The sequence below is a fragment of the Acomys minous genome (assembly GCF_964271855.1).
Source record: "Acomys minous genome assembly, chromosome: 8".
Taxonomy (NCBI): domain Eukaryota; kingdom Metazoa; phylum Chordata; class Mammalia; order Rodentia; family Muridae; genus Acomys; species Acomys minous.
Genome location: NC_140489.1, coordinates 88,445,269 through 88,461,450, shown reverse-complemented (window position 1 = coordinate 88,461,450; position 16,182 = coordinate 88,445,269). Strand labels below are relative to the sequence as shown.

The 16,182-nt window shown below is 49.8% G+C and overlaps 1 protein-coding gene across 3 annotated transcripts in view; it reads left to right on the top strand.

Moving 5' to 3' along the window:
- HPCAL1 (hippocalcin like 1) overlaps positions 1–16,182 on the top strand; it is a 105,218-nt gene that overhangs the window by 64,451 nt on the left and 24,585 nt on the right. For 2 of the 3 annotated variants that reach the window (XM_084793775.1, XM_084793776.1), the window contains exon 2: positions 15,482–15,568. The exons of the other annotated variant lie outside the window; for it this stretch is intronic. The gene's annotated coding sequence lies outside the window, so the exon portion shown is untranslated. The remainder of the gene's footprint in view (positions 1–15,481; positions 15,569–16,182) is intronic. 3 annotated transcript variants of the gene reach the window in all.

Here is a 16,182-nt window from a genome sequence, read left to right as displayed (position 1 = left end):
TTAATCCCAGTAATTCATCAGTGTTCTGCCTCACACCAGTGTTTGTACGTGACAGCCTGAAAGCTACCTATAGCCACACTCGCTCCAGATAAACTGCTTGTCACATGAACCTCAGCCCCTGCCTAGATTGCTCACCTGTCTCCTCTGAACTCCCTCTGGCAAAAGCCCTTACATACGGCATTCCTCCTGCCCAGGCTAGCATCCTGATCCTCCTCCAAGCCCCATCAGTTAAGAATCCACCATGGCTCAGAATTCTGATCTTCAAAACTGTTCCTGAATTAGCCCGGTTCCTCCTTTGAGTTGCCTGCTGATTCTTCATTCAAGGTTTAGGGAGGGTCTTCTCCATCCAGGAGGTTTTTGGGGACTTGTGGACCCAGGACCAAGATCCCACTCTCTGACCGCTCAACTTCGGGACAAGAGCATCAGCCCACAGGGGGCAGGCAGGCCTGACGGATGACCTGGCCCTGGGTGGGAGCTGAGGGAACGTGTCAGGTCTCGGGCACAGCATGTTGTATGTGAATGTGCCTGCCACCATGGTCCTGTGCACAGCAGGAGGTACCCCCAGCCCTGTGCATAAATGCCCTTGAGTTAAGAGGATGTTTCTTTATGGGTTCATCAGCTCATGTGGTCTCATGGCTACCCGAGGAAGGACAGTGAGGAGGGATGGAGAAGGAAGCAGTTCCAGGGGGACAGGGCACTGTCCTGGGCCACCTAGAGACTTATCAGAGTCCAGTATGCTTTAGATTCCTTCCATGTTGAAGAGTCCACCCCCAACTCACCCTCCACATTCCTGGTACTCTGAGAACATGCTGTCCCTTGGGGTGCACTCAGGAGAGCCACTCTAGGGACACTGTGGCCATTGTGCTCCCGAGCAGGCCATGATAACTTGTTCCAAACCTAATACCCATTCTTCTCTCTCTCCTCCGACTTCATTACTAATACAACTGTTGGATTGTTTAACAACGGCACTCACAGAGGCCTGAGGCCCTGGCTCCCGTGACAGGTGATGGGTCACTGAGTGACCACAGGTGATGTCACATGAGCACTTGGAAAGGGCACTTGTTCAGGTCTTTGTGTCGTTTTCCAGCAAACGAAAGCTTGTGTCTCTCCCAGGAGTTTTGCTTGATCATGCTGCTACACCTGGCCATGCCAGCCTCACCTGGCCACTCCTGGGTACATGGCCTGGCCACACCTGGCCGTACTGGTCTTACATGGCCTGGCCACACCTGGCCATACTAGTCTCATCTGTTCACTCCTGGGTACATGGCCTGGCCACACCTGGCCGTACTGGTCTTCCAGGGCCTGGTCATACACATGGTCACACCTAGCTCTGTGGTTTAGAGCCAAGACTCTTTCCTCTTGGGATCCTTTATACTACTGCAAAATGGCAGGGCTGGACCAGACTGTTGGTTTTTGGTTGTTTTTTTTTTTTTTTTTTTTTCTTTGCTTTACCCAGAGAAGCTTCGGCTAAATGTCTGTGTTTACAGATGTGGTCCCACAGTGGACGGCAGAAGGGCAGGCTACTTTTCCTTCCCATCCCCGTGAGACTCTAGGCCCTGGAGAAAGTCTGGGGCGTTCTGCTGGACCAGGTCCCCTGAGCATGCTCTCTCTCTCTCTCTCTCTCTCTCTCTCTCTCTCTCTCTCTCTCTCTCTCTCATTCTCTCTCTCCCCCTCCCCCATGGCTGCCTCATTGTTCTGGAATTGGCAAAAAGTTTTACGCCATCTTTCTTTCTGGAGCAAGAGACTGCTTGGGCACTCCTGAGAAGAATGCCAAAGTGGGTGTCTTATGGCCCCTGCTCCAGGGTCAGCAGCAACAGCAGCAGCAGGTAGCCTTGGCTCAGGGGGTCCCAAGATAACCTGTTATGAGAAATGGGCCGTCTGTGTCTCCCACCCCACGGAAGGCCGTGAATGAATGCGCTTCCGTGTTTAGTCTCAGAATGTAGCACGTAGAGATGATGTACTCCCAGCCAGCGAGACAAAGCAGGAAGGTCTGGATTCCCGGCTACTCTTCTCTGATGCCTGGTAGTTTTGCAGTTTCTAGTTATTAGAGTTCTTCTGCAGCAACATTGCTTAAACTGTGAGGTCTTGGGCAGGTGGGTGGGACGGCTCAGCAGGCGTGGGCTCCCACCACCAACTCCCAATCTGAGTTCACGCCTTATGATTTACATGACTCGTGAAAACTGTCTTCTGCCTTCCACATGCAGCCACAGCACACGCGCACCCTCACCAAACACACACACACACACACACCCCACACGAACACACCCATTCACACTATATACATGCACAAACACACACATACACACTAAATAAACACACACACCCATACACACTATACATGTACGCACACACACACACAAACACTTGTACCCTTCCCAAACTCACACATACCACACACACACACACACACACACACACACACACTAAATTAATAAATAACAATTTAATTTAATTTTTAAAATAAGAGGAATACCCACAGTGTTTAAGTCATTCTTCGTGTTTCTCTAACTCGATACACTGAAATGCTAATTCACAGTGGATGACATTAGGAGGCGGGGGCTTCAGGAGGGAAATTATATTAGGAGGGTAGAACTCTCAAGATGGGATTAATGCCCTTATAGAAATAGGAAGAGGGCCTGCTCCCTACCACACAAGAACACGGAGGTGCACCAGAAGAGAGGCCTCACCAGGACCCATCCTACTGGCACCTTGACCTTGGATTTACCCCGGAACTGGGAACTGAAAGTGTATCAAGCTGCTCCCTCTATGGCACTTTGTTGTGCAAGGCCAACTGAGACTCAAAATGTGTGATCTCTTGTGTCTGGCTTCTTTGTTCACTGTTGTCTGTGTGGTTAGGCATCCCGGAGGGGCATTCCAATGGCTTTATAGTAACACTTCCCTCCTGATGACGTGCAGGTGGACATTTGGCTAGCTCACAGCCTGGTGCCGGCACATGCCCTCAGGGTCCACCCTAACCCGCCTGCCTCAGTGCGTCAAGGAGCTAGACCCCTGCGTCTCGGAGAGTGTGAGTAGGTCAGTTGCCCTTAGCAAATACCCCAGACTTTCAAGTGGGCACAGACAGGTGACAGGCTTCGTTGTCTGTTTGCTTGTTTTTGGTTTTGTTTTGAGACAAGGTCTCATGCGCCCACGGTGGTCTCAAACATGCTGTGTAGCTGAGGATGACCTTAAAAGTCTGATCCCCCTGCCTCGACCCCCTGAGTACTGGGATTATAGGTGCGCACAACTATGTCGGGTCTGTTCAACATGAGGGATTACACCAGTGCTTCATGAATGCCAGGCAGGCACTCCACCAACTTGGCCACACCCCAGCCTGTAGGGGGTCTTAACATGGCAAAAGCTCAGCCGCACTGGTGGAGGGAGTACAAGCAGAAGCCACCGTTAGATACTGCACAGGCCCTGGAGCCAGGAATCTTTATGGGCCGATCCTTAGTGCTTGCTCCCAGACCAGGAGCACTAGGCACTGGCTGCGACTGTGCCCCACTCAGGGTTGGGTTCATCTCACTGTTTAGCCCAGCTGTCCCCTTCCAGCCCTTCTCATTTTGTGACGCCAACATCTGCAGCATCCATGGCCTCTTCTATGGCTCCATTGCCTTATTGCTTATAACTAATATCACTATTGCTTTTTGTTTGAGGCACAGTCTTGCAATAAAGCTCAGGAACTGTATAGTCCAGGCTATACTGTTACAACCCTCCCGCCTCAGCTTTCCTACTCTAGGGTCACAAGTGTTTGGCATCACACCCAGCTGTAACTCGGCTGCTTGAACTGTGCAATGAAAGAAATGCCTCTACAGAGAGAGTTCATTGTCCGAGTAATATCTGAGGGTGTTCTGTGAGCCACTCGGCTTATTACCTGGGGACCGCAGTTGGATGAGTCATTTTAAAACCACAGTCACTCGGGAGTAGTCATAATCCCAAACCATCCATCTTGGGATTCAGAGCCCACAATATGTTTTTTTTTTTTTCCTCCCTAAGGGACTTTGCTTCCTAATTAAATTGGGCTTCAGGATATATTAAGACAATTTGTCATCTCTTGAGCACACATCCGGTCTGCGGGAGCCGGCTGCAGAGGCCATTTCCGGGTTCTCCGCAGGTCTTTGAGGTAGCGTGATACAGTGCCTGGACAGGAGCTATGTCTGGGGGTGGGGTGGGGTGGGGCGGTGGAGGGGGGGCTGATTCTCTAGCTCAAGGCAGGCACAAGCAGCCCTCCAGGTCTGGGCCACCAAGAGACCCCTGCCCCAGAAACAGTAAGGACTCCAAAAATTCTTAGGATACAACTGCAGTGTTGTAGGTGCAGCTGGGCTGTTTGTGTAACTGAGCTGAGAACCCCTAAGCTGGAGACACTTCTGGACCATGTTTATCTTGGTGACTGGCACCCCCAGATCCTGGAGCGCCCCTTGAATAAGGAGGCTGCAGAGAGCTCATGTCTAACGGACTTGCTGGCATCAGGCCATACAGCCAAGTGAACCTACTGGACTGTGCACTTCACAAAAACATAGAGGTGGCCGTGGACCTAGGGCACATGCTGGCCCTCAACCTGGGTGCCCAGCAGTGCCGGAGGAGGGGGGCTCGTGAGGTACTGTACTAGCTCAGCCTAAAGTACGTTCCTTTGGGGCTGTACCCTGCACGTGAAGCTGCCATGTTCTCTCCATCAACTAAATTGATACCTGCTTTCACTTTTCGGTCTGCGAGGGATGATGGTGAGGCCCTGGCAAACTCCGTGGTTTGTCTCCTTGTACCCATGACTCTGCTCTTGGCCCTTTTGTCTTCCGATGTAGAAAGGTAGAAAGATGTTGGCTTAGATTCCTTTTTTGCTTCTGTGGGTGTCTTAGGGTCCCTAGGGCCACTATTGCTGTGATGAAACATTGTGACCAAAAGCAGCTTGAGGAGAAAAGAGTTCATCCTCAAAGGAGGTCAGGACAGGAACTCAAACAGGGCAGGAACCTGGAGGCAGGAGCTGATGCAGAGGCCAGGGAGGGGTGCTGCTTACTGACTTGCTCCCCATGGCTTGCTCAGACTACTTTCTTATAGAAGCCAGGACCACCTGCCCAGGGAGGGCCCCACCCACACACAATGGGCTAGATCCTCCCCATCAGTCACTAATTATGAAAATGCCAGCCGGGTGTGGTGTCACATGAATTTAGTCCCAGCACTCAGGAGGCAGAGGCAGGTGGGTTGCTGTGAGTTCGAGGCCAGCTTGGTCTACAAAGCAAATCCAGGACAGCCAGGGCTACACAAAGAGACCCTGTCTCAAAAAAAAAAAAGAAAGAAAGAAAGAAAGAAAGAAAGAAAGAAAGAAAGAAAAAAAGAAAATGCCTACAGATGCATCTTATGGAGGCATTTTCTCAGTTGAGTTTCCCTCCTTCCAGATAATCCCAACTTGTGTCAAGTTGACATAAAACTAGCCAGCACAGTGGGTTTTGAAGATATGGTTTATATATCCTAAAATTTACCATGTCGTAGACATAACACAAAGTAAATGAAACTCAGTTGTTGGTGGTCTTATCACAAATATGTCCAACTGTTTTACCATAGTTTTAGAATGTTCCATCACTCTATAGCAGCAGTTCTTAACCTGTGTCTCCTTTGGGGTAGAACGACCCTTTCACAAGGGTCACCTAAGACCATCAGAAAACACAGGTATCATGACTCATAACAGTAGCAAAGTTACAGTTTATGAAGTGGCAGCAAAAGTAAATTTACAGTTGGGGGTCAAAGGGTCGTAGCATCGGGAAAGTTGAGGGCCACTGCTCTGGAGGAAGCCTCATGCTCCTGACTACACCCTGGATTGGCTTTTGAGGCAGGGGAATGGAAGCCTAGGCTTTGGTCATGCTAGGCAGGTACTCTATCCCTGGGTTACATCCTGCAATTCCCAAATGCATGCATTTATTTCTGGACTCTTGTTTCCATGTCCTCACTGCATGTCTTTCCATGTGGCGGCACCACGCTGCCCTGGCTTTTCTTGCCTTCTAGTGAGCTTTACCCTTGGGAGGTGTGGTGGCTCAGATGGTCTGCTGCACAAGTGTGAGGACCAGAGTTCAGATCCCGGGACCCGCATCAAATGTCAGGCGTGTGTGGCGCCTGTGATCCCAGCACTCCGAAGGTCCACATGGGAAACAAGCTGGCTACTAGACTAGCTGTATCAGTGAGCGCTCTGGGTCCGGTTGAAAGCCTGGCTTGCCTCACTGAATAAAGTGGGAAGCGATGAAGAAAGGCTCCTGGTGTCAACCCCAGGCCTCCACACACATGTACCTTCACACATACGAACACACTCTACACATACAAAACACAAGGAAAGTTGGGGGGGGGGGGTATGAGTCCTACTGTTCTCTTCTTCATCTTCATTTTAATAACTATTTTTGGCTGCTTCAGGCCCTCTGTGATTCCATATGAATTTTAAAATCGGTTTTCCATTTTCTGCAAAGAAGTAAAGCAGGGATTCTGACAGGAATTGTACGAAGTCTGTGGATCAGTTGGGAGAGGGGCCAGCTTAACATCTTCTGGTTTGTAAACAGAGAGTGCCTCCCCCGTTATTTAGATCTTCCTTGATGCCTTTCAGCACTGTTTTTCTTCCTCTAGTGCATGCCCGCAATCCCAGAACTGTGGAGGTCGGAGCTGGAGGATGGCTGTAAGTTTGAGGCCAGTCTGGACTACCGTAGCAGGCCCTAGGCTGCTGTGGGCTATATAGCAGACCTTGTCTTTGTTTTTGTTTTTGAAATAAAAAAATTTAATTAAATAAATAAACAAAGCAAGCCAAATCAATGTCGTGTTATTTCCAGAGCAGGAAGTTTGCTTTTTTTTTTTTTAACCAATTTTTTTGTTTGTTTGTTTGTTTCTCTGTGTAGCGTATGTGTAGCATAGCTGTCTTGGACTTGCTTTGTAGACTCACACTCACGGTGATCTGCCTGCCTCTGCCTCCCTGTGTGCTGTGACTAAAGGCATGCGCCACAACACCCTGCTGAATTTTGCACTTTTTATTGAGTATTTTTTCCTTAGTTTTTTTTTTAATGCCATTGTTTGGAATTATTTATTCTAATTGTTATTGTCATTACCTTCGCGACTTGATTTTTGAATTGCAAATTTCTACACGTAGTCATTTTTATCTGTTGATCTTGCCTCTAGCAGCCTTGTTGAAAAATGTTGTAATGGATTCGCCAAGAGTGCTAATTACCAAATAATAGCATCAGAAAATAGAAGCGACATGCTTCTTCCAGGCTCATAATAGGTATCTTTCATTTTGCTTTTTTTTTTCTTTCTTTATCACCCTGCTTAGAACCATATGGTTTGGATAGATATAGAATGGCAAGGTAGCTCAGTGGTTAAGCCACAAGGACCAGTGTTTGGATCCTCAGAACCCAAGTAAATGCCCAGTGGGTAGTGTGGGCCCCTTGTAGTAATAGCAAGAGGCAGAGCAAGCTGGCTGGCAAGGCTGGCTAGACGGGTGAGCCCTGGGTTCAAGTGAGAGACCCTGCCTTGGTGAATAAGGGAGAGAGTGATAGAGAGAGACTCGGGGTATCAGCCTTGGGCCTCCACAGATGTCATGAGTACATGCGTACACGTGCACCCACATACACACAAGCAAAAATGCATACACACAACTCATGCCCGTGAGAAAAAAGAAAGAAATGGCGAGAACAAGTAGGCTTGCTTATCTGAGTCTCCATGCTAGGAGGCACGCCACTCTTACTGGTAACGCTAGCTGTGACTTGTTGTTGTTGTTGTTGTTGTTGTTGTTGTTGTTGTTGTTGGATGCCTTTCAGCAGCAGATAGCAGAGGGTCTCTTTTGTCCTGTTGCCCATATATAATGTTTTCATTACGTAAGGGATATTGTCCAGTGCTTCTTCTAGATAGATCTCTCTGGGTGAGCATGTGGCTTTGGGTCCTTATTGATCCGGCATACACTACATCAGAATATGTACAGGTGCTTTAGGCAGCCTTTGTTGGTGTCCCGAGGTGCATGTGCTGTGTGCTCAGCACCGAGGCTGCAGTGAAGTCACACGCTGCAACACGTGTGAGCCCTGCCAGGAATAGCTCAGATATTATGTGTTTGATTTGGGTTTTGGTCATGGCATTTGGCTGCTGAAACCTTTTATTGCCAAATTTTTCTCAACCCTCACATTCAGTGGCTCCATATGGTATTGTGACATGCCATTTAAGGAGCTGGCATCACAAGATGAGCCTTCAAGATGATTCAGTGGGTAAAGGCACTTGCCACCAAGCCTGATAACCTGAGTTTGATTCCCAGGCTCCACATTGGAGGCAATAACCAACTCCTTAAAGTTGACCTCTGACCTCCACACATATCCTGGCATGTACATGCTTACACACACACACACACACACACACACACACACACACACACACAAATTAATAACAACTAAAAAGAAGCTGAGCATTAGGTCAGTGGACTTTCACATGATGAATAAACTAATCTCGCATCCCTGGGATAAACTTCACCTGGTCATGGTGAATGATCCTTTTATGTGTTGCTGTTTTGTGATAGATTTTTTACTCATGAGAATGGCTCAGGAATTTTATTCTCCTGTGAATTCTCCGTTCTGTGTCACGGCTGTACTGATCTCTTTGAATGTGTTGGGAAACACACCCTCTTTTTCTGTCTTCTGGGGAGTTGGTAAAGGACTTCAACATCTTTGCAGAGTTCCACTATGAAGCTATTTGTGCGTGGACTTTTCATTGTGGGTGATTTCCTCTTCGCTTATTCAAGCTCTTCATGACTTGAGTCCCTTTGTGCCTTTTTTTTTTCCTTTTTGACAAATGATATCAGTTACTTTTCTCATTGCAGCGACCGTATACCTAGCCAGAAGTGACTCGAGAGGAACGACTTATTTGGGCTCACTGTTTGAGGGGACACAGTCCATCAAAGCAGAGAAGGCGTGGCAGCGAGAGTGTCAGGAGCTTGCTCATCTGGGCTGATCCGGAGGCAGAGAGAGATGCGTGGGGAGGAGGCTCCAGGCTATAACCTCAAAGCCTGCCTCCCAGCAAAAAAGATCTCACTCCCCAAATCCTACAACCTCCCCAAACAGGCCTTCAGCTTCGGCCATGTGTTCAAACATGAGGGCCCATGTGGAGGATGGAAGGGAGATGGTGTACTGTCACAGAATGCGCCATCATCAAACCATGGTACAGGTCTCATTTTGTAGCCTAAGCTGACTTGACTCACAGCCCTATCCCCTGAGTACTGGCATGACAAGCCTGCACCACCACACTTAGTCAAGTGTATGCCTTTTCAGTTGGCTTCGATTCCACCAAGCCTCCCCTGGACCTTCCAGAATTGGCATCAGTGAGTTCTTCCTATGTGCAGAGCATTTGGTGGGGGACGGGGGTTGTACACTAACTCAATTTTAACAAAGTAGGAAGTGTCATTATTTCATCCATTTTACAAATGTGCAGAGAGGAAAGGAAAAGTAGAGTAACAGGTCAGGGTCACCCACCAGGAACCAAGGCCCTGAGCTGGCCAGAGGGCCATGCTGCCTCCTCTGCCTGCCCCTTTTCCCTCCAGCTATCCTGGCTCTCCGGACACAGATAGAAGGGTCAGGCTTGGCCACAGCCTACCTTAGCTCTGACAGGCAAAAAAGGCTGGGCTCCCACAGAGAAGCCCAACTGTAGAAAGGTCCCCATCCCAGAGCCTAGGGCTCTGGTGCGGGGACCCTGACTGGCTGTATCTTTTGTACCAGCCCAAAGGGTCTGCAAAAAGCCCTTCTCCAGCAAGATGCCTCATGCACCCTTGGAGCAGGAAGAGCTTCCTCTTGGGCTCTGTATGACTCACCCATCTCTCCTCCAGAGGAAGAGACAATCTGTAAGACAATCGCAGACAGAAAATCAGGATCCACCAGACATAGCTCAACATAATTATTCCCACCTAATGACTTCTGCTGCTTGAGTCCGTCTGCAGCAATGACTGCAATCTTTATCTGCCATTGGAAAGCTGGGAGCCAGGGAGCCCCTGCGGCTGAATGACAGGGCTGGGAAGAAATTTGCAATTCAAGTTAATGGAGTGTTCACAACCAGCCTTGAGGGTCTCTGGAACGGAGGGGTCTCCTGCAAGGAAACCTGGGATGGGGAGGGGAGGGGAGAGGAGGGGCGTGTCTTCTTCAGAAGTTCACGTCACTTCCTTGGGCTTGTTGTACTGTAACAGCAGACGCAGCCAAGCCCTGTGTCCTGCAGAGTTCCCTTATCCTGTAGGGATTTCTGTTCAGGTACAGCCAGATCTTTTACTTCCCCCAGGGGAAAAAACAAATCCAGGACAGGGCAGTATAGAAACAGACTCTGAGTCTATTTAAAAAAAAAAAAAATAAGAGTTTGTGTTTTGTTTGTTTTCTTTTGAGACAGGATCTCGTGTATCCCAGACTGGCCCTGAACTTCTGATCTTCCTGTCTCCATTTGCCAAATGGTGAGATAGTGGGCGTGTGCCACCATGCCTGGTTTTATGCAATGCGGAAAACTGAACTGAGGGCCTCGTGCAAGCTGGGGAAGCCTGAGTGAGCTACACCCTCTGTTTTAAAAAGAGATTTTTAAACCTAGATTTAAGGACAGGAGTTAATAGAAGGAGAAGCCGGGGCTGTGGACCTGCTCAGTGGGCAGTGTTTGCTGCAGTCATGAAGACTGAGTTCAAATTCCCAGAATGCACATGAAAAGCTAGATGCAGCAGAGAGCGTATGTAATCCTAGTGTTCCTGCGAGGAGACGGGAGAATCCCTGATGCTCACAGGCCGGTGAACCTGGTGTGATGCAAAGACTCCACCTCAGATAAGGTGGGAAGGCAAGGACATCACCTAAGGTTGTCTCTGACCGCCGCCTGTGCACCATGGCGCACGCACACACACACACACACACACACACACACACACACACACACACGCCCGTGTTCACACAAATTAGAAAGAGAGATGCTCAGGAAAGAACAAACACACCCTATAGAAGTGTGCACTCCCTTATCTTTGAGTAGTCTTCTGTGTGGTTTTGGGGGCCCCAAAGCTAGATCTTTAAAGGGATGTTGAGGACCCTGAGGTACATCACACAGAATGAAAACCTGATCAGGTGACTCGGGTCACAAAGGTTACCTGGGAAGTTAGGATGTTTTCATTTTAAAGGAGAGTTAGTAATCTTGTTTGTGAGATTTCCAGAAACTATCTAGGGAGCCAGGCTAGTTCTGGGTCACACATGGCTCAGGTCTCAGGCATGGTTCATTGCTGTTAGCTTGCTTGCTTGCTTGCTTTATTTATTTATTTATTTATTTATTTATTTATTTATTTATTTTTCTCTTGTGGTTCTTCGAGACAGTGTTTCTCTGTGTAGCCTTGGCTGTCCTGGACTCACTTTGTAGACCAGGGTGGCCTCAAATTCACAGAGATCCACCTGCCTCTGCCTCCCGAGTGCTGGGGTTAAAGGCATGCGCCACCATACCCAGCCTTGCTGTTAGCTTTCTTTTATAAAACATCTCTATATAAAAGAAAGTCTCTTCTGTGTCAGCACCCTCCACAGCGACTGTTCATTGCTCTGGAATTCTTGATCCCCAGAAGGGCAGAGACTTCAACTGGACTCCCAGCAAAGGCGCCATTGCCTTCCCATGGCTCCATAGCCTTCCTGTTACATGTGGAGAACCTGCTCATGGTTGAGGTCACAGGGTGTGCCCAATGTGTTCCAAAGGTCATTCAGCTGCTGGGGCAAGCCTGAAACAAGAACTTCCCCTGGGCCCTCTCCAAACAGGGCAGGTCCCCTTTAGGCCTGGGAACCTCTCTAGGGGACAGGAATGGCCAATGCAACATACTTTCTTGGGTTGGGAGTGGCCCCCTGTAGTGAGCTGGGGTTAGTGAGTGGTCCCCTGTAGTGAGCTGGGGTTGGGAGTGGACCCCTGTAGTGAGCTGGGGTTGGGAGTGGCCCCCTGTAGTGAGCTGGGGTTGGTGAGTGGACCCCTGTAGTGAGCTGGGGTTGGGAGTGGACCCCTATAGTGAGCTGGGGTTGGTGAGTGGTCCCCTGGTAGCCGTGTAGAGCTGTTCCCAGAAGTTTGGCTTTAGGCTTTTGTAGCCGAGGCACCTGCAGCTGGTTGAGACAAGGTTCTCTCTAGAGCAGTGGTTCTCGCCCAGTGCTGCCACTCTTTAATACAGTTCCTCGTTTTGTGCCAACCCCAACCGTAAAATCATTTTCATTGCTACTTCATAACTGCAATTTTGCTATGTTTTCCAATGTCTTAGGTGACTCCTGTGAAAGGTTATTCAATCCCCAAAGGGGGTGAAGGTGTGGAGGGTTCCTACAGAGCTAATGCTCCTTACGTGTCAGAGGCTAAACACCTGGCTCTGATAGGTGACGGTTGGAGGGCGCCTCAGGGCCAGAGTGCGTTACGCACCAGCAAGGAGGATGGCGGGCACCCACAAGCACAAGCCCTGTATCTGTGCTGCGTGCTCTTGTGGAGGGTCTTACTCCTTGAGCCAGTGTTCCCGGAAATGACTCTTACAGACTCACCCACCCAAAAGTGTGGTGCGGATCCAGCCAAGTTGACAGCCAAGAGAAGCCACATCACAGGCACTGCTTACCGGCTTGGCTCAGGGATGGGAGACACCCCACCCCCACACACATAGTCACACCCTTAAAAGGGGGCGGGGCGCTTGTTCACTGCTTCCTGTCATCACTTTTTTTATATAAGACAGTTTTTAAGGGGTGTGTGTGTGTGTGTGTGTGTGTGTGTGTGTGTGTGTGTGTCAGGGATGCAATCTGTGAACCTGAGTCACCTGAGTGCAGGTGTTTATGGAGTCCATAAGATCCCCCTTGAAGCTGGAGTTACAGGCAGCTGTGAGGCACCTGAAGTGGGTGCTGGGAACAGAAACCAGGTCCTCTGCAAGAGCAAGTGCATGCTTAACCACTGAGCCATCTTGCCAGCCCGCATTTGTACATTTCTTTGATTAATATATAAAGTATTTGGTTTTCTCAGAGTGGGTTCCTCCAGGTCACCGTCACGCATATGTGCCATTGTGCATTGTTCTTACATGTCCCCCTGTCCAGCAGGTTCCCTTCCTTCCCTTGCTTTCATGCCATGTGTGTCCTGTTACCCCTTTTCTTTCCTCCTTTAGGATCCCTTACCCTCTCAGGCTCCCCTTTCTAGTTTCATCACGCGCACGCGCGCACACACACACACACACACACACGCATGCACATGCACACACTTTCTGAGTCTGGCTCCTTTTGCTTAACAGCGATTTCTAGTTCTTTCCGTTTTTGTGCAAGTATCATGACTTCCTTTTGCTTTCTGACTGCATAGAATCATGTCATGTATATGCCCTGTGACTGATTCCTCTCTCCTTAACAACAGTACATGTAGGAAGTAGCCCCGAGCTGAGAAATTTGCATTTTGGGTGTTCCACTTAGCCAAGAGTGACATAGGCATGTCCCAGAGTCTCTTCCCCCTCGGTAAGCCCCTTGCAGCACGGCTCTTGGCCAAGGCTGTGGGAACGGCAGGATGAGGAAGTCAGTACTGACGTTGTATGCCTACCTGCCTGCTGAGTTCCGCTGCAGCCACCATGCTGTGTGTTCTGATGGTCTTTACAGGGTCCCCCCTCTTCTCTATCCTCTGCCTGGGCCTTGGACCCCTGAGTGTCAAATCACTCAGGAACCTATTGAGTCTGGTCGGGGTGGGGAGACTTTGAAACACCTTGAGACAGTATGGACGAGGTAGAGTACAGGGGATCTGAGGTCAGTGAGTGTTGTATACATTGCATACACCACTGCAGAAGACACGCGCCTGTGAACCCAGACTACACAGCTCAAAGCGTGGACACTGTGTAAGCTGTGGACCTGAGTGACAGCGGTGACCATCAGTGGTACAGATGTCCCTTTCTGGCGTGGAGTGTTGGCCAGATGGGTTCAGGGGGTGTCTCTATGATTCCCTCCCAGTTTTTCTATGAATCTAAAACTGCCCTAAAATAAAGTCCATTAAAAATACATATGGGGACTGGAGAGATGGCTCAGAGGTTAAGAGCTCTTACTGTTCTTTGAGAGGACACAAGTTCAATTCCTCCCGTGTTGGGAGGTTCCAAGGGACCTGATGCTCTCCTCTGGCCTCCACAGGCACCTACACTAAAGTACATGTCCCCACACTAGTGTGCACATATCCGGTGGGAAAACATGTGGCTTTTCTGGTCCAGATCTTGGATTTTTTGGTCTGCGACTGAGTTCAGGGGCATTCCTTTGTAAAACACTGAGTATTAAGTGCCTGCTTTGTGTACAACTCCTGGCTGGGCACAGATGCGAGGTAAGGAAGACAATGCATTCCTGACTTTGTGGTGTCTAGTCACCCAGGCTGGGAGGGAGGAGGACAGACACACAGTCCCCACCCCTACCCCCCAGAGCAGGGGAGCCCCAGTTCCTCCTGCTCTTTAGAGAAGACACTGAGGTGGACCAGTGCTTGGTGCAGTGTGCATATAGGAACTGTGATCATTCCTGTGAGTGGAGGGACTGTGTGCCAGAAGGGGAAACTGAGGCAGTGCTGTAGCCTAGGAAGAGAAGTTGTGCTCAGGTGACAAGACTTTCCAGGTCTCATCCTGGCAGCCCCATTTTCCCTCTCAAGGAAATGGAGATGACCCCCTCCTTGGTCTGTCTTGAGGATCTTGGGGGACAAAGACAGCTTTTAGTAAGGTGCAAGACTACTTAGGAACATATCCATAATACTGTTCACTAGGAAGGGGCCACCAGTCCCCACTTGGGGAGCAGACAGGGAGAGAAGAGGTGGCCTTCAGAGCTGGCCATCCACAGGGGGCTAAGATACAGAGTGACTCAATGCTGACAGTGTTTCCTTACCAGGTTGGTGAGAGCTTGTGTACTGCCTGAGTTGGGATGCACTTTGATTCAATGTACACATTGACCTATCTTCTATGTGCCATGCCCTGAGGCAGGAAGGCTTGCCTAGGGCAATATGGACTTTGAGGAGAAGCCCTGGGATAAGCCTAGGTAGCAGCCAGAACAGGACTTTGGGTGCTCCTTTGAGTCTACCTAAGCCCGTCCTGGATGTTCCACCAAGCCTCCTAATGACCGGAAAGGACAAAGAGCAAGGCACTGCACACACAGCTGCATCTCTGATGGCCCAGTCACCCAGTTGAGTTATAATTGACATTTTGAGCCAAGTTTGTGTACTGGAGAGCCACGGCCATGACCAGTGTCCACACTGGCTCTGTGATAAGGTAACCCCAGCTGAGGATGGCCAGCATCTCACCAGGCTTCTGTTCGTGGGGGATCAGAGGAACTGTAGACAGACAGACAGACAGATGGGGACACACACACACACACACACACACACACACACACACACACACACACATTCTCATGCGCACAGACCACACATAGACACTTGTGCACACACAGCCACAGAGCTCTGCTTGGGTGCTTGAGGCAAGTGGAGGGAACGCTAGCTCATCTACGTGCCAGTGTCTCACGTGACCTGTGGTCTTCTCTTCCAGGGGCGTGGTCTAGCAGCCCGGTCAGGCCTGCACATCAGCTCCCAGCACTCTGACCCCTGCTCTGTCTTGGCCTCCACTTGGCCCTAGGTGAGTCACCCACAGGCCAGTGGGCCTGCAGAGGAATTGGGCTGTGGGTGGGAGGGGCAGCTTTTGTGGAGACTGTGCAGGACAGTCTACTCAGTGCTCTCAGGGAACAGGTCAGGAAACTGAGGCTGGGAGGTAAGAAGACCCCTTGTGGGTGCCAGGCTCAGCTTTCCTTCTTGGTCTCTCTGAGAGAATGCAAGCCTGTGAGCTCGTCCAGGGAGCAGTGTTGGCAGCTCAGACCAAAGCACAGACCGGAGAACAGGGCCATGTCTCTTTCCTGAGGTTCCTTTTATCTTCCATCCCCTTTGCACCCCATATGCCAAGACCTCCCTTTTCCCTTGTCTTCCTCCAGGCCGTATCTTGGAAGAGGGAGTAGTGCCCAGAGGGGAGGGGGTTAGTGCGCCTTGAAATTATCCCCAGAATGAACCAGGCCTAATTAACCACGAGGCCATCTTTGCCCCATTGTTTCAGAAGTTGTGCATGGATCAGGGTTCTTGCCAGCCCCAATGCCTAGTACCTCAAGAGGTCTGCAAGATGCAGAGTCGGATGTCAAGTGACACTTTCATCTGTGGCTCTAATAGATGTAGCTCCCCAGAAACTTAGACACACACCCGGCC